At 36.6% G+C, this 24400-nt stretch overlaps 1 pseudogene; it reads left to right on the top strand.

The window, feature by feature from the left end:
• The first annotated feature begins 12831 nt into the window (after positions 1 to 12831).
• Positions 12832 to 20522, top strand: LOC149187518 (F-box/kelch-repeat protein At1g80440-like; annotated as a pseudogene).
• Positions 20523 to 24400: the final 3878 nt, after the last annotated feature.

Raw genomic sequence — 24400 nt, 5'->3', positions numbered from 1 at the left:
GTGTAGGCAGCAAAGTAGGACGAGGTGGATTAAATGATTGTGGTGCCTGCTGAGGTGGCAAGTTAGAGCTTGAGGGTAAAAGTTGGTGCAATGGAGGTGGAGGTAGCGAGGGTTGCTGATAGTAAGTTGGGTTGTACCCTTGCTGAAACAGAGGGATATTTTGTGTGTAAGGCATGTTAGGCATGCCTTGATAATGAGGATATGGCTAATTTTGGGGCTGAAATGTATTCCCATAAAATTTTCCCCTCCATCCTTGGTTCCATGGTGAATTTTGAGGTTGTTGATTACTCCAAGGAGGGTAGGATGGCTGAAAGTTCCATGACTAGTTTTGAATGAAGCCTTGTGGATTAGGATCTTGATACATGTTTTGATTTGGCCCTCTCCATAGAGGCTTTTTATTTGCTTGAGATGGGTCATTAGTCTCCATACCACCTTTGTAAATGGCTTAGAGACCAGGAATGATTGGGCATTTTCTGGTGGCATGTTCTAATGCCCAGAATCCACATACTTCAACCATATTTATAGTGCATTCCCTTTCCATATGTTTCCACTTGCATTTAGGCCAGAAGGTTTCCATGGAAGCTCTCTCCTCCTCTTCTTTCTTCTTGATTTCTAGAGTGTCTAACTGGTCACCAATGGTAGTTTAAATTTGTGTTTTAAAGTTTTCCAACAGATTTCCCAGCTCAACCTTAGTAACAACATTAGATACAAATTTCAAATTCTTGGGCACATAATCTCTTGATTTTTCCTGGAATCTTCTACCTACCTTGGCCTGACTTCTAAAGTAGGTGTGACATAATTCAGTTACTTCGGCAAAAGATTTTTTAGAGACATCACTGGCACTCAAGAGGTTAAGTATCTCAACGGATTCTTCCCTTTAATCCCTTCAAGAAAATTGTGCTAATGGTTTTTTCATCTAGGTTACCCCCACTTGATTTATGATAGTTGTAGAGGAATCTCTCTAGATATTCTTCCAAGCTCTCATCTTCCATCTGTTGCATCCTAAAAATGTCATTTATATCCCTACTTTTGCAGAAGTCTTGATACTTTTTAAGGAAGACAGATTTCATTTGGTCCCAAGAGTAAATGGTGTGTTCCCCTAAGCTCATAAACCATCTTAGGGATGATTCTTTTAAGGTAGCAGGAAATAATTTGAGTTTATGTGCACCATTATAATAGTTGTAACTTCTACACAAAATATCAAGTTTGAATAAAAAAGCATATATGTCCTCAGAGGACATACCGTGAAAGAGTGGAAGAGATGCCAACAGGATCTTTTCCATTTGGATCTCCCTAGTGATATCCAGGCTAGGAAATCGAAAAGTTGTTTCATCTTCCTCTAGCTCCTTTGGCCCACCTCTTGGTCCATCCCCTCGGTCATTGTTTCCTCCCTCGAATAAATTTTCTTCTTAATTTTTCTCATTATTTATGTTTTTTCCTCCTCTTCTGTTAGCCATGTTTACTGGAGGTTCAGGAGTAGGTTTTGGAGAATTGACTCGACTAGAGAAGGATTCAGTTGAATGACTCTTAGTGTTTTCAGGTCCCAAGTCTTTGTGAGGTCCTCCTGCTACTGATTCCACTTGTGGAATTAGCACTAGTTGTGTGACTGTAATGGATCCCACTATAATTTGTACTTGCTATAGTAATGTTTGTGGTCGCTCAACTCCTTCTTGAATTGGTGTTTCGTTTTTTGATGCCACTTTGTTGCTAGTACTTCTTTCTCCTTCCCTGATCCCTATGTAACAATTAGCAGGATTAGTTGGTGGTGTTTTTACCAGACAAAATTTTTTTGAAAACAATTTTGTGCTAGAAATAAACTTACATTTGCCATCTCTAGGTCTACCTTTACTTCTACGCATAAGCAAAGAAATAATAAAAAGATTCACAAAGACAACCAAACTTTGGAGCAACCCCTACTAAAGTGGATGTGTGGCTCTTCAATCACATCTTACCATACACTCCCCGCCCTCTTACTGTCCTGCAAATATCTTTGTAACTCTGTGAAAGAAATTATTACCTGAACCAATTGCAACTCCCTAGCAATGACACTAAAAATGTCAGGAGTTTTATTTTTTGTTCTAAATCCAATAATAGTAAATTATCGACCAAGGATTATAGTCTTTGAGTCACATTGCGTATTATTTAGATTCGGAGTTAAATACAGAGTATTTGATTTTATTTCTAAAATGTTGAAGTAAACAAGCCTATTTACCCTAGTTCTATTTTATTCAAACCTTTAAATAATAATCTAAGTACTCAAAACAGTCCAACATAAACATTATTGATCACACCATTCTATTATGTAAACGATTGAGCTTCTACCTACAAAGAATCACACTATCTATTAACTTAAAGAACACAATACTTAAAGAATTCACCTACTAACATTCAAAAGGCTCACTTACCAAATCCTAAAGAATTCACTCACCAAACCTCACTTCTTACTAGTCACTATATTTAAGCATATGAGAAATCACTTGTTTAAGTAAAGAAATTGTAACTACAAAGTGCTTGCTACAGGCTACCCTTATAACTTAGAGCTTAAAAACTAAACAAAACAAATCATTCTTCAAAACACTAACTTTTCTTGACAATGAAATCACATTGACATAATAATTATGAAATGCTTATAAATTACTTATGGAATCAAGACCATGTCAAATAAAAGCAAAATTCAATTTACACACTTTGATGCTAAAACAGAGAATCCTATTCTAATGAAAAACATGAAAACTAGATCTAAATCTCAGGTCACACAGATATACTACTTTTGACTTGAGAAGCAAAATGCATACCTCTAACTATTTCCACACCAACGAAATTCTATGCAAATTCTATTTTAATAAATCTCAAGAAAATCAAATCTCAAATTAACACTATCAAAATAAAACTCGGGAAATCCTATATTGATACACACCAAACTTCAATTTCAATTGAATCCTTCCCTCATTTTTTTGTATCTGCAATCAAAGGAATGTGAAACTAGATATATCTGACCATTCATATGTAAACATGACACTATAAGGTTCAGAAGCATGCTGAGTATAACTTAAATTATTTCCAATGTTTTAGTTATAAACTCAAATTAACAATACTTCATAAATTCTTCTATATGGCAGGATTTCATGAAGGAAACAGTGACATGCCAAAAACATCATCCAGTAAGACCTTGATTGGATTTTCTTCTATATTGCAGGATTTCATGAAGGAAACAGTGACATGCCAAAAACATCATCCAGTAAGACCTTGATTGGCTTAAATCAAATGAGAAATAAGATTTACTTCTGTCAATTCAGATCTATGACAACACAATGTGAATTTAAGTACAAAATCGATCTAGAAATTCAGAAACTTGATCAATAATTCTTCACACCAGATTTCCACTATAAACTAGTTAAACCAACACAGTTCTAAGATTTAAACTAATTGTAAGACTTGTTTCCAGAGGTGGTGGGCCCGTTGCCACTCTTGGAGAAAGTCAGATTAACTCAATGTAAATAAAATTTAAAGCAAGACCATCATATTCACAGGAAACCTTAATGCTATAGTTGAATTAGATTAAAGTTCAAATGTCAATACAAATGGCATACTTTAATCTCCCAAGAGAGTGTTCCTTACAAAATTAATCAATAGTTTTTCATCGCTATCTGAACACCAAATGCATCGGGCCTTAAAAGGACAACTGATGAATACTAAAATTAACTAGTTACTCTATAGATAGAAAACAATTCTAACATCAAACTGTTATGGGTTGTATGATATCCTTCTCATGATTGATCCTTATTTGGGTCGCGTTATGTTTTGGAAAACCGCTCTCCATCTTAAGCATGAAGACATTGGTATCTGATAACCCAAGATATCCTGTGAATCGTTGATTATTGTATTAGGTATAGAACCATGGAGAGTCATTGAACACCAACTACTTAGTTGAGTACAAAATCAAAAAATACGATTTAGGTACAAAATGGTGAACAATGCTTTGGATGATGAGGTGTCTGTCTCCATGTGTCTTTATCCAGATGTTCAAATACCAGCTACTTATCAACAAATTTCAAGTCTACGAATCCAAGTGATAGATAGTTAGAAATAACCGAATAAGCACGATCTTATGAATCTACCTAAACTTAATAAAATCACTAAAAATAATGCTTAAGTAAATTTTTTTTTACCTCTAGTCACAAAATGTCAAGGTTTTGTCAGTGAAGGTGAAGTACAAAAAGGTAAAAGAGAGTAATATGTAGGTAAAAAGAGTAAAGCGAGGGGTACAAAGGCGGGCTCCAACAAGCCTCTCTGCTCAATTATTGTTAAAAAGTTAAGAGTAATAAATAAAACTTAAAATTAATATAAACTGCATTGTAAATGTTTAAATGTTGAGTGATAAAAATGATAAAATCCAATACCACATGCCCAGTTACCATAACTTATTTCACAATCAAAATATATTATAACAATATGATAAGATTCTTATCCATGTATATTCACCCCCACTTTAACATGGATATTATTAACTTGTAAATAGGCTTTGTTACAATACCATGGCTTATCAATACCACATGCCAAAAAACCGTAACTTATTTCACAATCAAAATATTTTATAACAATATGAAAAGATTCTTAACCATTGATATTTACCCCACTTTAACATACCACATGCCCACAAACCATAACTTATTTCACAATCAAAAACATTTTTTTAATTGAATCTAAAAGGAAAAATGTTATAATTAATTTTGATATATATCTAAACAGTTTATCCTCATGACTACTAAAAATATTCCCATAGAAATTAAATCAAGGTTTTAATAAAATTAAAAATGAGAATACTTTTATATATAATTAGGTGAAATTTATGTAATATAAATAATATTATTAAAAACTATCATAAATCCATATTAACTAAGGATCCAAGATAGAGGAAATATAGTGTAAGATTAACAATAATAGAGGAAAGATAGTGTATGATTTGTTTAAGTTTTCATTATTGTATTTTTTTATATGAATGATCCAAAATATAGGTTTAATATTTTACAACCAATTTTTTTTTTTTTAGATACTTTCCTAAACACGATGCAATGGGATCAAATTTAAGAGAGAGAGAGAGAGGGAGGGAGATAGTCACAAAGCTAGAGGGTAAATATGAGAGAGAGAGAGATAGCGGGAGTGGTCAGGGAGAGAGAGGGAGGTGGAAGAGAGAGGAAGTAAAAGGGAGAGGGAGAGATGGAGTTGGATTGAGAGAGAGAGGGTGGAAAGAATGAATAAAGAGAGAGAGAGGGCATGACAAAGGAGAGATGGAGAGAGAGTGAGGGAGAGAGGAGAGGAGGTAAGAGAGAGGAGAGAAGAGAGATAGGGAGAGAAGGGGAGAGAGAGAAGGAGAGAGGGAGGGACATAGTGACAAAGTTGGAGGGAAGATAGAGAGAAAGTGTGTGTGAGCGGGGACATAGAAGGAGGTGGGAGATAAAGGGAGAGAGAGGAAGGAAGAGAGAGAGGACTCAAGAGAGAGAAGGAGAGAGATATGGAGTTAGAGGGGGACATAGATGAAGGGAAGAAGAAAGACATAGAGGGAGAAATGTGGAGAGAGAGAGGTAGTGAAAAGGGAGAGATGGAGAGAGAGTAAGGGAGAGAGCATAGCGAGAGGGAAAAGAAAGAGTAGGAGAGAGAGGAGAGAAGGGGAAGAGAGAGAGAGGGAGAGGTAGAGGAAGGGAGAGAGAAACAAAAAGGTGTGGAGAGAGAGTGTGTATGTTTGGGGGGTGAGATAGAGATAGGGAATAATATAGAGACACATATATACAAATATGGATTTTATATGGTATTATTTAACTAGCCTAGATCCATCTTAACCCTAGATCTATCAAGCGTCAAGAGCGATCAAATATCCTGAGGTACAAACATTTCCTCAAGTTTTGCACTAAAACAAGAGTTTTGCACCTCGAGAGATTTGGTCCCTCTAGGAGCTTGATAGATTCGGGGTTAAGATGGATCTAGGTTGGTTATAAAAAAAATAGTCAATGATTTGGTGTTACTCTTCATACAATTTTTAATATTTTACAATTCATGCTAAAATCATTTTTAGAAAAGATTTCAAATAGCTTCATCAAACTCATTAACTATAGTCTATTTTTAAGAGGAATAGACAATTTCAACTTTCAAAGTACTAATTGTAATAAATGAAGACCTTACAAATAATAAAAATTGTTTGAACACATTTTGAAATAGAAATTTATGAGTATTTTAACATTTCAATCAATAATATTATACATTGTTATAGTCCTAATAAAAGAACATTGGAACTTGTTAAGTTTACATAGTGCTGCATTGTAAGACATATCTTCTAGCCATCACTAGAAGCTTTTCTTGTGGCTATTAACCGACCTAGATCCATATTAACCCCGTATCTATCAAGCGCTAAGAGGGATCAAATATCTTGAGGTGAAAACATCTTTTTTGAGGGAAAAACTTGAGGAAGGGTTAACAACTCAAGGGTTTTGATCCCTCTGAGTGCTTGATATATCTGTGGTTAAGATGGATCTACGTTGGTTTCAGTCATGCACAATCACAAAATTTGTTGAATACCTAATTATTCTGATAATTTTAAATATGCTAAATATGTCTAAGATTAATTTGGTCATTTTAATTTTAAATTTGCTCAGTTGTCTCAGTTTGTTAAGATGATAGAGAATGTTAATAACTTGAATGATGAAAAATGATGACATATGTTTTTTGAATGAAAAGTGACATTGTAAGAGTGTTGAATGATAGAAATGAGAATAATAAGAATGTAGTCAATAGTTTTTGTTGTGATCAATCTCAAACTATTTTATTTTATTATTCTTATTGCCACACCAGTTAGTTTTGACATCTTTTCATATTGATCAAGTGAAAAGGAGAGTTGAAATCGTAGACAATTCAAATCTTTAAGTCGAGCTATTGTAGTAAAACTCATACGTTGTCTCTCTTGCTCTTCAATATTAATAGTATCTTTCTCCAAAGTTAATCATTGAGAGTTATGGAGTGTTAAAATCCAAGTAATTTTCAATGGTAGTGTTTCTATATTACCTCCTTTGAATGCAAAGTGACTAACAATGTTAAATAATAGAAAATGGTTATTAACAATAGCTTTCTTTGAAGTCAATCATTGTGACTTATGGAGTGTTAAACCCCAAATAAGTTTCAATCGTAATTGTTTTATATTTCTTTGTTTGAAAGAAAAGTGAATAATAATGTTGAACGATGGAAAATAGGAATTCAAGTATTTTAAGATGAAAATTCAAGTACTTTATTTGTGGTTGAATTACTGTAACCTAGAAATCAATGCATCTAGTGCAAGCAATCAAATAGTTGCATTAGAAATTAACATCTAAACTGAAATCAATGCATCGAATACAAGAAATCAAATAAGCTTAGAAATCAACAACTACACTAAAATAAGTGCATCCAATGAAATCAATAAAATAGGATTAGGATTCACTATCTACATTGAGATTTCAGTGAAAAACCAAAATATTCATGGCTTTCTAAATCGTGACTACTTTTACCTTTTGTAAAATCGTTGTTTTCTCTTCCTCTATGGTTAATAATGTTCAATATTATATATTAATATATAATATATGTATTTGTCTCTGTGTGTCCCTCTCTTCTTCCTTCTCTCCCCATCTCTCTCTCTCTCTCTCTCTCTCTCTCTCTCTCTCCGCTATCTATATCTATAACTCCATCTTTCCCTGTTTGTCTCTCTATCTCACCCCCCAAACATACACTCTCTCTCTCCATATCTCTTTATCTCTTTCTCCCTCCCTCTTCTTATCCCTCACTCTATTTTCCCATTCTCTCTCTCTCTCTCTCTCTCATCTCCTTCTCTCTCTCTCTTCTCCTTCTCTCCCTCTCTTTATCATTCTCTCTCTCCCCTATCACTCTATTGCCTCCGCCACTCTCTCTCTATCTCTCCCTTGTCACTTTATCCCTCTCTCTCTCTCTCCACCTTTCCCTCTTGATTTCTTCCTTCTTCCCTCCCTTTCTCCTCTCTCTGAAGTCCTTTATCTCCCCCTCCCCTTCTCTCTCTCTCTCTCTCTACCCTCCAACTTTGTCACTATCTCCCTCCCTCTCTCATTCTCTCTCTCCCCCTCAATCCCCCCTCCATATTTATGTGTTTCTATCCCTTCCCCTTCTCTCTCTCTCCTCTCTTCCTCACTTTATCTCCATCACTCCCTCTCTCTCTCTGCCTCTATCTCTCAAATTCTTTTTTTTTCTTTCCTCCCGCTCCCCCCCTCCAACTCCATCTCTCTCTCCATCCTTTTGTCCTCCTCTCTCTTTCCCTCTCTCTCCCACCTCTCTCTCTCTCTCTCTCTCACCCCACATCACTCTCCCTCTCTCTCTCTCTTTCTCTGCTTTTCAGCTCTGTCACTATCTCCCGCCCTCTCTCCTTCTCTCTCCCCCCTCCCTCACTCTCTCTCCCTCCTTCCCCCATCTCTCTTCCCCCATCCCACCCTCTCTCTCTCCCCCTCCATGCATATGACTGAATTCTCACTATAATATAATAATACTTATAATGGAGATGATTATTATTATAATATATTAGAATAATATAATCAATATATTTATTCTGTGTAGTGTTGTCTTCTGGAGTCATTGCATTTAGGTTTTGTTGTAATCCACGTTTCGAATCAACCTCTGTGGTTCATCATCGGGAATTAGATCCATGAGTGAATAAGTCAGAACTCGATAGGTTTTAATTAAAACTTATCGAGTTCTGATTTATTCACTCATGGATCTAATTCCCGATGATGAACCACAGAGGTTGGTTCGAAACGTCGATTACAACAAAACCTAAATGTGATGACTCTGGAAGACAAAACTACACAGAATATAGATCGCAAAAGCCTCAAATCAAGAATATATTTATTATTATACTAATAATGATATAGAAAGAAATAACCATCTAAATAAATAATAGTATGTTAACTTAATATTATAGACATAACAATTTATTTTGATCAAATTGGTAGCTTTGTGTCATACATTTTACATTTTGTATTTTACATTTTACATGTATATATTTTTTAATTTAAATATTAATTAAAGCATATGAAACCAACATTTAATTTCTCTCTCTCTCTCTCTCTCTCTCTCTCTCTCTCTCTCTCTCTCTCTCTCTATATATATATATAGATAGATATTCTTGATATTTAAAAAATGTTGATATACTTACATTACATCTACACATCTCCCCTGTACTAGGTTGTACGGTGCCTCTCAACTCAATTGGAATGTTTTTTAGTTTTTTCCTTAAACAATGAAGATAATTTCTCCATTGTTCTTCAATCATCTCTCTTTGTAAGAGTGTTTTGGTTTCACAATTTGGTCCTTAGGTATTGTTTTCACATCTACATAGCATCAGAGAATGATCATAAGGCCCTTTTCATTGTTTTTGTGATATATCTGTTGTACAACAATTGGATTTTATCCGATATGGTAGGAAGAAGCAATTAAAAAACAAAATCGAGTTTCTTTGAGATCTAGTGTGCAAATCTAGATATTGATCTTAGAGATACTGAATATATGGATTACATGGATTTCTGTGGCACCTATTTTTTTTAGTCTAGTTTCTTTGTGGATGCATTTCAAATCTATGTAGTGGTTGCTGGTGGAAAATATCTGTGTTTATCTTATACAATGTTCCCCGATGTTCAACAAGCTTATTCACATGCACTTGCAATTTTTCAATCTGCACTATTCTACCAGCTATGAACTTTGCGCTATGGAAATGACCATACCCAATTTCCCCCAACTTCCCATGTTTTTTTATATCTCACTACACATTCATTGATTTGATAGTAGATATCCATGGGTCACCTTGAAATATGATCCAACCTTGATCATTGTGGTAACTTTCCCTCTACCTTGGAAAAGCCATTAGTTCATGGATACTTGTGGAGAAGTGGTATCGAATATATATTTTTTAATCTCTTCCCAGACAAATCTGCTAGAATGGTCCAATTTCAAGCACTAGTGCAAGTTGTGAACATTTCTTCGATTCAAGCATATTTGAACCCACAAATTTTAAGTTTGGGAAGAGACCGAACCATATTGGTTCTGATTTTCTTTGTCCACAACAATCAATCATAGTGAACCATCATTTTTTTATCCACATAAAAATGTCAATGAGCTGCTTATTTTCCAAGACCGTTTAGAAATTTGGGGAAAATGTTTTGGCAAGATCGTCCATTCAAATTTAATTGAAGTGTTTGGAAAGTTTCTTTTGTTACATATATTTATTGTGTAATTTTTATTTTTTTTGGTGCAAATTCCATTGAAGAGTGGATTGGTTGTAAGTTAGATTTGATTGAAGTGTTTCAAAATATGGCAGAGACCATTGAGTTCCTAATTCCCTATAATGATCATACTTGGGAACCAAAAATGCACAAAACATAATATGTTTTGAGGGTGATGATATCCAATACTCCCCCCACTCCTCACCCTTAATATGTTTTGAGGGTGACAAGCGGGGGAAAATATTGGGTATCATCACCCTCAAAACATTTTATGTTTTGTCCAATATTTCCCCCTACCCCTATCCTCAAACATAATACATTTTAAGGGTAACGTTTGGGAGAAATACTCTATAAAACGTAGTTTTGAATGTGGGGGTGGAAAAAAATATTGGATAAAGCATATTGAGGGTCAGGGGGAAGGTAGGAGTGGAAAGAAATGTTAGATAAAGCACAATATGTTTTGAGAATGAAGGCGGGTTGGGGAAATATTGAATAAAGTGTATTCTTGAGCATGGGGATGGGCTTTTGGGAAGATATTGGGTAAAACATAAGTGAGGGTAAGGGGAAACCTTGGATAAAACGTAAGTGAGGATAAGGATGGGGTGAGGCTAAATATTGGATATTTAAAGGGAGCTATTTAAGGGTGAAGATAGTGAAAGTGGAGGGAAATAATGGATAAAACATATTTTCTAAGGTGATGGTGACGGTGATGATAATAGTAAGGATGGAAAAATCATTAAATAAAACACTAAATATTGGATATTTAAACATGGCTATTGGATATTTTAGGATGGAAAAATCATTAAATAAAACATATTTTTAAAAGTGATTGTGGAAAGTCCTAAAAAAACAACTTAATTAGTTTCAACCAAGCTTTTAGGTTCTTATGGAATAAACAACAACAAAAAATTAGTATATGATAGGATTGAATATTGAAATATTGTAACTAAAAATGAGTTTCCAATATTTGTCCAGACACACATTTACTTTAAACTATTTGCTTATAAACTAATAACCCCTAAATTACTCAAATCTCCATAGATCTAACGGATTTCATATTCCCATTCTCCCCCACCCCATTTTTTATTTTTTAAAATCATGACCTAACTTACTAGTCAATCATGATTCCAGAGACAGAGGAAAAAGTAAGGCACAACATATCGAGGCAGCCCCTACCAACCTATTACCCACCTCTGCTTTCTCTACCGCTGGTGGGCCAGATGCTATATAGGATACTGCTAGATAAACTACTACTGTTGATGGTTTAAAACAAAATAATAAAAATCACGATCTAAGTTGTTTTTGTATTTCAAGCTATGTCCCAAGTAAACAATTTAAACTAAATACCACCAATTATAGATGGGGTAATTCCAAACCCCAACGCCTTGTTTGACTACATAAGTGATATCACGCTATGTAGTGTGGGCTTTGCGAAAATTATTTGTGTATTCCCATAGAAGCCTAGTTCCGCGTTTTTCTTCTACAAACTGTGGTCAAGTGCGTTAGCTTAACCATCAGAGCTGATCATACATGGAGCTCCATTGGGCTCAAATAACTTACTTATTAAGATCTCAAAATATTCAGGGAATCGACAATTAATTTAAGCACAAGTCTCTTTTACCAAATGGTGAGAATAGTATATTTTATTCGCGTTTCGAGAAACATGTGCCCAAGGAGATGTTATTAATTTTTTTCACGACTCAACGGATAAGCTCTGAAATACCTTCAAAGATTGAAGAACCACGTCAGACACAGGAATGTTGTGTGAGAATACATAAATATTTGCACCGCTCACATCTTCGATTGCATCGGTGATTTTATGAGTTTAAATATGAAAATTTAGGCTACCTTCACTTTCTATATATTTTCGCACGTCTCTCATTCTCCTCGCTTTAAAGAGTTGATCTTCGTGCAAGATTGTTCGTTGTCTTCTCGGTAATTTCTCATTGGTTTTAGCGCAAGGTCTTCTTGTGTATTCTGTCACATTTGTTCATACTCTTCATTCGCGTTTAGTCCAATATTTTCTAGTGTTTTTAGTGAAAGATTTTCCTTTATGACTTTTACATAATTGATTCGCTTTTAGCGGAAGATCTTCCGATGGATTCTCCATATTTGTTTATACTGTTCATTAGGGTTTAGTGCAAGATTTTCTTGTGCTTAGCTCTTCCAGTGTATCCCCCATATTTTTTGAGACTCTTCATTTGGGTTTAGCTCAAAATTTCCGATGTTTTTGGCGTAAGCTTATCCATTGTCTTCTCTGTAATTGCTCAAGCTCATCTGTTGTATTCTCCATATTTATTCATATTGTTCATTCCTGTTTAAGGCAAGATTTTCCGGTGTTTTTAGTGCAATATTTTCCGATCTCCATATTTGGCCATGACCTGCATTCGTTCTTAGCACAATAGTTTCAGATGGTAAGAGCAAGATTTTCCTTTTTTTTTCTCCTTCCATATTTGCTGATAGCCTTCATTTGTTTTTAGGATAGACGAATGGTTACAAATCCCTGTGATTTAACTATAGACTGGTTTTGGTTTGATTTTGAGTAATATATGGATTTATACTGATATCCATGGATATTATACCTAATATTCCATACGAAATTGGTCGAGAGTGCCTGCTCAGAGTCCCTTACACTGTTGTGTGCAGACACTGGGAGGATATGTTGTGTAGCTCTCGGTTTTACAAAGACAGAAAGATCTAGGGGATTAGCGAGCAGTTGATATGTTTGATTCTGGCTATTCCTCAAGGGAATTCCACTAAGAAGGATAAGTGGCAGAGAGCCCTCGTTTAAGTGTTAACTCTGTATGACCTTCTACAAGGTACCTGGGATCGGCTCCCTTCAATTCCCCAATTTTTTGATGGCATTCCCATCTTCTGTCACTGCGTTGTTGGGGATTTTTAATGGGAAAATCCTAAAAACAAAGAAAATAAACAACACAGAGGCAATGCTCTGTTTCACCTCCACAGGATCTTTTTGTGCACGGGGGAGCTTAAATTTTTTTTATTGAGGAACAGAGTATAACACCACCATAAAATGATTTCTATTCATTAAAACAAAATTTCTGATGCAAACTTCATCCTCTTTGCTGAGAGGGATTCACCATAAACAACATTCAACCAAAACTCTGTTTTCACATGAGAATTTACTGTGCTGGGTTTACTGCTGTAAAACCCATTTTACATTACTGCTGTAAAACAAATGTTTACATACACAGTAAAAATTTCATTACATTCACTTATAAAAAAAACTCACACCATGCGCTCTTCCACTTCTTGTTTTCCACTGCTGTGGATATTACAAAACAATTTCATGCTATTTCTTGGTTCTGCGATGGCAAACCAATACAATACATCTCTGTTCTATATGATTTCTCGCACTGCTGTGCGTTCAATACATACCACACAAAAAACACGCGCAGGCACCACTCTCCATTTTTCAAAATGGTCAACCACAAAAACAAATGAGCTCCATCTTCTTTTTGGATATTACATTGCGTAAAAACAAAAATTAACACAAAGTCCATGCTTTTCTTTAAATGCACCATACCTATCTTTAAGTTCTCCATACGTTCGTGCATAAAAGAAATATTAAAAACAAAATATTTACCAACCATCCTACGAACACATTTAATTTCATTAAATTACTTTAACGGCGGTCAACCCAAAAACTTTTACTCCACGCAATGTTTTAATTCGATGTTGGTTTGTATGCAGCTTCAAACGATCAACGGCGGAGAACATTCAAGCGAATCGGACGGTGGACAACAATATCGGAAACCATTACATGACTGAACAATACGTTCCGAAATTTTACGTTGGCTGACGTATGGGGAGAGCCACGTGCCGCCACCATATCGTATCGGAGTCGATCGCCTGAATATTCCTTCGCCGGAAGGCTGGTGCGAAATATTTCAGGCAGGCTTCGTGAACGGTTTCTGGCGATGGTACGGCTGCGCAGTTGAAATTACACATTCAACACTCCCCTTTAATTTCAACTGCTGGGCATTCGGTCATACCCAAACACTTTCTCAAAAATTCAAAGCTTTTATGATCCAGAGGCTTTGTCAAGATGTCTGCAACCTGTTCTTGAGTCCTGCAATGTTCTAGGACAATTTCTCCATTGTTCACCAATTCTCTAATGTAGTGAAACCTTGTATCAATGTGTTTCGTTTTGTTATGAAACACTGAATTCTTTGACAATGCAATAGCTGAGCTATTGTCACAAAAGATCATTGTCGCTTTTGCCTGCTCTTGGCCTAAGCTCCTCAACATTCTTCTCATCCACACTGCTTGACATGCTGCTGCTGTAGCTGCCACATATTCAGCCTCTGCTGTAGACAATGCTACAATGGACTACTTCTTAGAAGCCCATGAAATGGCTCCTGAACCCATATAAAAAACATAACCGGAAGTGCTTTTCCAATCATCTACACTTCCAGCCCAATCACTATCAGTGTATCCAACCAAATCTGAATGTTCAGAGACACTATATAAAATTCCAAACATTTTGGTACTTTTGACATACCTCAAAATTCTTTTTGCTGCCTGCCAATGTGCCTCCTTTGGCCTCTCCATGAATCTGGAAATTAAACTAACAGCATACATAATGTCAGGCCTAGTAGCTGTTAAATACATAAGGCTGCCAACAATACTCTTGTACAAACTAGGATCAAAATCCTTGCTGCTGTCCTCTCTGCTGAGTTTTAATCCCATTACTGTGGGAGTGATCGCTGCCTTGCATTCTTGCATGTTAAATCTGCTCAATACTTGATTTACATATCTTGCTTGTGAGATAAAAATTCCTTTTTCATTTTGATCTACTTCTATGCCTAAGAAGTATCTCAAGAAATCCATATCAGTCATTTCAAATTCTTCCTTCATGACTGATTTAAAATTCTCAATGAGTTGATCATCATTACCTGTGAAAATCACATCATCAACATATAAGACAACAATCAAAATTTTACCATCTTTTTCTTTGATGTAGACGGTGGGTTCTCCTTCACACTTGTCGAATTCATTATCCAATAGATATGAATCTATCATGCTGAACCATGCTCTTGCCGCTTGCTTCAGCCCATAAAGAGCTTTCTTCAATTTGCACACTTTGTGCTCTTCACCTTTCTTCTCATAGCCGAGAGGCTGTTCAATGTACACCTCTTCTTTTAACACTCCATTTAGGAATGCTGACTTCACGTCCATTTGGTAGACTTTCCATTTGTTTTGTGCTGCTATGGACAGCACTGCTATCACGGTTTCCATTCTTGCAACCGGTGCGAAAGTCTCCTCATAATCTCTCCCATACTGCTGCTTGTACCCTTTGACAACCAGCCTTGCTTTGTGCCTTTCTATCTTGCCTTCAGCATTGCTTTTGGTCTTGTAGACCCATTTCACACCAATGACTTCTTTGTCTCTTGGTAGCTCAACCAAATCCTATGTTTTGTTTCTCTCTATGGCATTCATCTCCTCATCCATAGCTTCTATCCATTTCTTATCTTTGATTGCATCTTCGAAATGAATAGGATCATCAACATGACAATACAAGGCAAATAAGGAATTCATTCCTTCATTATAAATATCACTTAGATTTCTAAATTTCTTACCTCTTTCATTTGGTGTGCAAGTGCTTGAAGATGCACTTGAATTTCCTCCTTGTGGTGTGCTTGGAGAAGCACTCTCATTTATCCTCAATGGTGTCCCTTGCTGTCCTTGTGTTGGCGCTGTTGTTTGGGGATGCATTTCAGCCACTTCCTCTTCATCTTCATCATGAGACAAACAATTTTTAACATTCACTGTTTTCTCTATGCTTCCATCCCAAGCTTCCTCTTCAATGAATTGAACATATCTGCTGACAAAAAACTTCTTGGTAGATGGGATATACAACCTGTAGGCTTTGGATTCCTCACTGTATCCAATGAAAAGACATTTCTCCCCTTTGCTGTCCAACTTCCTCCTTAGCTGATCTGGTATGTGTGCATAGGCCACACATCCAAAAACTCTCATGTGGGTGACTCCTTGCTTTCTCCCACTCCATGCCTCTTTCGGCACTTTGTTCAACACTGCTTTTGTAGGACACCTGTTCAAAATATACACTGCACAATTTACAGCTTCAGCCCAATAATCATTTGGCAAATTCTTTGCCTTCAACATGCTCCTCGCCATATCCATGATGGTCATGTTCTTCCTTTCAGCAACTCCATTTTGCTGTGGGGTATACCTAGCTGTAAACTGTTTGTGAATTCCATTTTCTCTACAAAATCTTAGGAGGAGATATACTCACCTCCTCTATCAGTTCTCAAAACTTTAATATGCAGCGCGCTTTGGTTTTCCACAAATGCCTTGAAATTTTGGAATTTCTCAAACACTTCACTTTTGTTTTTAAGGAAATATACAAGTTTTTCTTGTAAAATCATCAATGAATGTTAGGAAATATTGGCTGCCTGCTAATGATGGAGCTTGCATTGGTCCACATAAATCTGAGTGGATGATCTCTAAGGGTGCCTTTGCCCTTATGCTTTTACCTGATGGAAAACTTTCTCTGTGTTGTTTCCCCAATATGCAGCCTTCACATAGGCTGTCCGGTTTCTCTATCAATGGTAATCCTCTTACCATTCCTTTCCTGCTCAACAAATTAAGACCTCCAAAATTGAGATGTCCAAATCTCAAGTGCCACAACCAATTATCATCCTTTGGCACGCTTTGGAAAGCCTCTTGGGTAACTGCTGCAATTTCTCCTTTGTTTTTCAAATCTGCCCTTATCCTGAGAGGGAACATCCTATTCCTTGTCATTTTTACTTCAGCAATGCATCGTTTGCTGAGTGATATATCCATGATGGTGCATACATCATTTTTAAAGAAAACATTGTACCCCTTATGGACAAGCTGTCCAATACTCAAGAGGTTACATCTCATTCCAGGGACATAGTAGACATCTGCTATGGTTTTCCTTTCTCCTTGCTTTGTAAATATTTTTACCTCTTCTTTTCCCATAATAGAGACTTTACTATCAGTTCCTAGTGTAACTTCTGATTTCATATTCTGATCTAGAGCAGAAAAGAAGGCTATGTTTCCTGTCATATGGTTGCTGCAACCTGAGTCTAAAAACCATATGTCCTCACTATTTGTTTCAGCCATGTTACAAGCTAATAACACATTACTTTGGCTGCTGTTTTCTCTAGTAACATTTGCATTTTGTCTATTACTCATATCATGCTGCTTCTTCCTACATTCACTGACATAATGCCCATATTTTTTACAATAATAGCATTGGACATTGGATTTTTCATACCTTTGTCCTTGAGCATGATGTTGTCCTCCTTGTTGGCTGATGCCTTGGCCTTGGTTCTGATTTGGATTACTGCCTCTTCCTTGAGCATTTGCTGGACTGTTCCTTCCACCTCTGTTCTGGCTTCTGCCTCTTCCTCTTTTATTTCCTCTGCCTTGACCTCTTCCTCTTCCAAAGGACATCTGGGTCTTGAAGGCTTGCTCTAGAGATGAGTTTTCATTCCTACTCAACCTCTGCTCATGTGTTATCAGTGATGCATGAAGCTCATCAACTGAAAATTTTGAGAGATCCTTTGTCTCTTCAATGGTGGTGACAATCGCATCAAACTTTGAGGGTAAGACCCTCAATATTTTCTCCACAATCCTATCTTCAAGGGTTTCTCCATGAGTCCTTATCTGTGTGACCAAACCAATAACATGTGTGAAGAATGAGTCAATGTTGTCTGACTCCTTCATGTTCAGATTCTCAAAATCCTTCCTCAGCAATTGCAGTTTTGCTGTCTTCACTCTCTCCATGCCTTGATAGGCTGTCTTGAGGGTTTGCCATGCTTCATTGGATGTCTTAGCTGCTGCTAACCTTGGAAACACGCTTCCATGCACTGCTTGATACAAGAAGAAAAGGGCTTTTGAATCCTTCTTCTTGCAGCTCTTCAGCAGATCCTTCTCTCCTTGAGTTAATGCATTAAACTCATTTTCATCTGCTGGTTGTTCAAAACCTTCCTCAACTATTTCCCATAAGTCTTGGGAAGCAAACAAGGCTTTCATTGTTATTGCCCAATAGTCATAGTTTTTACCATCAAATAATGGGAGCTGCATACCCATGCTATTACTGGTGCTTGTGCCAGCCATTCTTGTAGCCTCAACTATGCTTCAATTTCTTGACTGTGTATTTTAAAACAACTGACTGCTTCTTCAGCAACACAAAAAAAACTTTGTGAAATACCTGAGTATTTTCTTGACTGAGCCTTCACTCTGCTTGAGAAGTTTTACTGCTGCAACAAACTCCTCCTTTCAGCTTCTTGAACACCTTCAAAGAGCCTAAACCTGCTCTGATACCACTGTTGGGGATTTTTAATGGGAAAATCCCAAAAACAAAGAAAATAAACAACACAGAGGCAATGCTCTGTTTCACCTCCACAGGATCTTTTTGTGCACAGGGAAGCTTAAATTTTTTTTACTGAGGAACAGAGTATAACACCACCATAAAATGATTTCTATTCATTAAAACAAAATCTCTGATACAAACTTCATCCTCTTTGCTGAGAGGGATTCACCATAAACAACATTCAACCAAAACTCTGTTTTCACATGAGAATTTACTGTGCTGGGTTTACTGCTGTAAAACCCATTTTACATTACTGCTGTAAAACAAATTTTTATATACACAGTAAAAATTTCATTACATTCAGTTATAAAAAAAACTCACACCATGCACTCTTCCACTTCTTGTTTTCCACTGCTGTGGATATTACAAAACGATTTCATGCTATTTCTTGGTTCTGCGATGGCAAACCAATACAATACATCTCTGTTCTATATGATTTCTCGCACTGTTGTGCGTTCAATACATGCCACACAAAAAACACGCGCAGGCACAACTCTCCATTTTTCAAAAATGGTCCACCACAAAAAAAAATGAGCTCCATCTTCTTTTTGGATATTACATTGCGTAAAAACAAAAATTAACACAAAGTCCATGCTTTTCTTTAAATGCACCATACCTATCTTTAAGTTCTCCATAGGTTCGTGCATAAAAGAAATATTAAAAACAAAATATTTACCAACCATCCTACCAACACATTTAATTTCATTAAATTACTTTAACGGCTGTCAACCCAAAAACTTTTACTCCACTCAATGTTTTAATTCGATGTTGGTTTGTATGCAGCTTCAAACGATCAACGGCGGAGAACATTCAAGCGAATCGGATGGTGGACAACAATATCGGAAACCATTACATGACTGAACAATACGTTCCAAAATTTTAAGTTGGCTGACGTATGGGGAGAGCCACGTGTCGCCACCATATCGTATCGGAGTCGATCACCTGAATATTCCTTCGCCGGAAGGCTTGAAATATTTCAGGCAGGCTTCGTGAACGGTTTCTGGCGATGGTACGGCTGCGCAGTTGAAATTACACATTCAACATGCGTTTGGGTAAATCATAAACTAATTATGATTGGGGGATGGAATTCCTCCGCTTGGGAGGCCATGAACTCTGTCTTTATCTATGACTTCATGTTTGGTACTTGGCGCCGCTGAGCCGATATGCCAACCAGTCGATCCTTCTTCGCTTGTTTTGTTTCTCCGGAGGGGCTTATCTGCTTCGCCGGAGGACAGGACAGCAAGAAAAGCGCTCTACGGATTGCAGATGCACATAGTGTTAAACATGACAAGTGGGAGGTTCTGCCTGCCATGAGAGAAGAGCAAGACCGATGCCCGGAGTATTTTTGGATGGAAAATTCACTGTGATAAGCGGCTACGCGACAGACTCACAGGGTCGATGCGATAAGAGTGCGGAAGAATTCGATCCCAGTTCAGCCGTTTGGAGAAGAGTGGAGAATATGTGGACTATTTGGGGAAGCCCGAGGTCGTGCTTAGCTGCCTTGGGGCACTTGTATTTCTTCCATATTCGGCAAGTGATGCGATTTAATAGTAAGGAGAATGTTTGACAAATGGTGGCCTCTCTTCCTGAAAGTATGGACGTTGCCACCTACGCTACAATGTGGCATGACAAGATATTCCTGAGCGGCTCTACCAAGCCGCAAGCGTTGGGGTGAGCAGGTGTGTTACATGTTCAACAACTCTGGGAAGTCGGTTCCCGTTGAGAAACCACATGACATTGAAAGATTTATTCAGAGTGAAATAACCGTGGAATTGTTAGCATATTCTGATCGGTCCTCAATTATGATAAGTGTGCACAGTGGAATTATGAAAAATCCGTTAGTTCTGCAGGCTGACCAAATTGCAAAATGATTCCTGTGGAAATATTTTATATATCCATGCCATTATGTTTGGAATCCATCCACTGTAGTTTTCCATGATCAACAACTTGCAGTTTATTAAACATATTTAATGTATTTTCTATCCTGTCTGGAAGGTTGCCGGTTATTATTGGGAAGTATGCATGGTTTTAAATTTTAAACACAGAAATTTGATTTGTTTAAGATATCATTGCATAAGACTTTGTGTCCTTCGTTTGATACTCGAAAATGGTGGCGTGTCCATTCTAGAATTTGAAGGCAGTCCTTTTACCATTATAACATTCATATACACAGTAAGATCGCCAAAAATAACATCACCACTGAAGTTTCTTTTAAATGGCAAATGCAAGCGAAAATAAAAAGTTATAATATAGCGATATGGATGGAGGCGTAATTGTTGACCGTAGGATGTGAGTGGTTGATTTTTAAGGCTAATCGCATGTAAAATAGTGTGGACAGCACAAAGCGGAAGTGATTATAGGACTGTTATAACTGGGTTGGGCAAACACTCTTCATCATAATGCCGATTGTCATTTTCGTCTGTCTTATTCATTTTCTGACACGTGGAACCCGCTTGCGAGTGCCAGAATCTTTCCCAGGACGGTACTGTACGCGGATTTTCTAGTTGTGATGGGCTATAGACTTCGATGAAATGAATCCCTCGCTGACCACCATAGAAGGTCTCAACACCTAGAGCAACCGTTTCCCATTCCCATCTAACCCCGCGAGTTCTACTATCAGAGAGATTAAAATGGCCACCCTACTGTCAAAAGCTCACGAACCGCACTGATCTGGCGGGTTGCAAGTCTAGCCATTACAGGCACCACTTTGCAGTAATATCTTCGCCCTCCTTGTATGGGTTCACTTATGCTCAATGGATTCGTCCATGTCGATGGAATCAAGAAATAGAGCTTTACCCGAAGCACTGGAAATGAAAACTTTATAGAAGTCGTGGCTTTTGTTCTTGAGAGCTTGTGCGATCTATGTCATAAGTATCAACAATAACATAAATACCCACAACCAGTCACAAGAATAAAATCTGTCAAAATACATTAAAACTTAAGACCTAAAACTACGAAATCCTTGTGTTGCCATACATTCAGAGAATGGCATGGATAATAGCATGATAAAAATCTCAAATGGCACTTCATAAGTTTAACAAATTATAAATATTGTGCAATGAGGCGATAAAAACTAACTTAAGTAGAAGATAAGTAATATTAAAGGCTTTCCAAGGATTCGTATTGAACTCCACCCTTAATCCCCAAATTACAGTTTTCACCTGAAAACCTCTCATGTAATGCAGATATGCATCCCTTAATCTGACAACCTCCGACGAAACATATCAAATACTAGAACGTACAAAATAAGTGTAAACCCCATAGATGCAATCTTTTTGTAAGAAACTTTGATATGCAAACATTTAAATAACCGACGTTCTTCTTTTAACCTATAGACAAGAAAATAATTATTAAAGATAGCTAATTATTTCAGCATGTAAAGTTGTCTAAATTTAGAGTGTCACATAATTAAATCAAGTGTGAGTGATTTTGAGTTGAATTTAGAAAGTGTGCATGTTGAAGTTATTTCGAGTGAGTCTAGTTGAAAAAATATAAATACCTCTCACTGGGTTCATTCTAATCATGAAGTTTGTGTTCTCAATAGAAGAGTTGTAACTCGTGTTATTGTTTGTGTGTAAAATTTTGTGTCTTTCCTCATCTGCGTTTCCAACAAATTGGTAGCAAAGCTAAGGAAGGATTACAAGATTCAAGGAGCCAATAGAGCTATAAGAAGAGAGAAAAAGACTAACGATTTTTCAAAAATCATAAAGAAAAAAATGTTTAAAAGCTTACAAGTGCGATACTTTGTTGAAAGCTAAGGTGCAACCATCGCATGTTTGAAGGGTAAAAGGTACAATGATTTAGGGTAAACTTATGATTTTGAAAATTCTTGCAGTTCATCACAAGTCTCCTCACGAAGACTTTTATTCTATGTTGAACAAGTTTCCAATATGTGGGTGTAGAGTTGTCTAAATTTAGAGTGTTTTAGTGAATTGAGTGAGGGACTTTGAGTTGAATTTAGAGTGTGTGTGCATGTTGAAGTTAATTTGAGTGAGTCGCTTGTAGAAAAAATATAAATACCCCTCACGGGCTCATTGTAATCATGAAGTTTGCGTTATCAGTAGAAGAATCGCAGCTCGTGTTATTGTTTGTGTGTGAAATTTTGTGTCTTTCCTCATCTGCCTTTCCAACAAATTGGTAGCAAAGCTGAGAAAGGCTTACAAGATTCAAGGAGCCAATAGAGCTATAAGAAGAGAGAAAAAGGCTAACGATTTTTCAAAAATCATAAAGACAGAATCACCACAAGTTTAAAAGCTTACAAGTGAGACACTTTGTTGAAAGCTAAGGTGCAACCATTGCATGTTTGAAGGGTAAAAGGTACGATGATTTAGGGTAAACTTACAATTTTACAAAGTCTTGCGATTCATCGCAAGTCTCCTCATGAAGGCTTTTATTCTATGTTGCACGAGTTTCGAATACATGGGTGCATAGTTTTCTAAATCTAGAGTGTTAGTTAATTGAGTCAAGTGTGAGTGACTTTGAGTTGACTTTAAAGTGTGTGTGCATGTTGAAGTTATTTTGAGTGAGTCACTAGTCAAAAAAATATAAATACCCCTCACCAAGTTCATTGTAATCATGAAGTTTGTGTTATCAGTAGAAGAGTCATAACTCGTGTTATTGTTGTGTGTGAAATTTTGTGTCTTTCCTCATCTGCCTTTCCAACAAATTGGTAGCAAAGCTCAGGAAGGATTACAATATTTAGGGAGCCAATAGAGCTTTAAGAAGAGAGAAAAAGACTAACAATTTTTTAAAAATCATAACGACATAATCATCCAGGTTTAAAAGATTACAAGTGTGACACTTTGTTGAAAGATAAGGTGTAACCATCGTATGTTTGAAGGGTAAAAGGTACGATGATTTAGGGTAAACTTACGATTTTGTAAATTCTTGTGGTTCATCGCAAGTTTCCTCAAGAAGACTTTTATTCTATGTTGCACGAGTTTCCAATATGTGGGTTCTTTGGGTACGTGGGAACGAGTATCCAGTACGCCTAGAAGCTTTGCTGAAATTTACAGGAAGCATCAAGTTGGAGTGGCAATAATATATATATTAAAAATTTGAATTTAAAATATATCTATATATATATATATATATATATATATATATATAGATAAATAAAGTGTAAATATTAAATGTACATACAAAATTGAATTTTTAAATGATTCAAGAGACAACCATAAAAAGTTAAAACCAAAACTAAAAGCCACCCAAATCATATTGATGTTCATACTAGAAAAAAGGCAAAAGCCTAAAGTAGTACATAATTCAAAATGCCCAAGAGCCAAAATATAGCAACAAAAATATAAAGCTTAAGATGATCATAGAGTATGATCTTTAGCATCAAGGAGATCCATATAAGTTTGAGCCTCACTAGGGACTGGATCAACATCATCATCATCATCATCAGATGAAACAATGTCATATAAATGTATGCCAACCAATCTTGCATCTGGTAAAGGATTGTAATCATCATTGTTAATTTGGGTAGCATCTTCAACATTCACATTCCATCGAGCGACAGGTCCTTCTAAATATTCAGGTAGCTTCCTTGAACAAAGTTGAAGAATACTATGCACATAAACAAGTTTATTTTCTCTCTTAGAGGTAAGTCTATTCCTCTTAACAGAGTGTATAAAGCTATACGTGGACCAATTCCTTTCAGAAGTTGAGGAACTAGCAACATAGAGATAGCAAATGTGAAGCAAGCTTTCGGAGCTCTGGGACCTAGCCCCCATACATTGTCCACCAT

The sequence above is a fragment of the Pinus tabuliformis genome, chromosome 3_1 (assembly GCF_031772625.1).
Source record: "Pinus tabuliformis cultivar Carrire ecotype Pingquan chromosome 3_1, CPIR1, whole genome shotgun sequence".
NCBI classification, from domain to species: Eukaryota; Viridiplantae; Streptophyta; class Pinopsida; order Pinales; family Pinaceae; genus Pinus; species Pinus tabuliformis.
The sequence above is the reverse complement of the archived record's forward strand: the minus strand, read 5'-3'. Positions and strand labels throughout refer to the sequence as shown.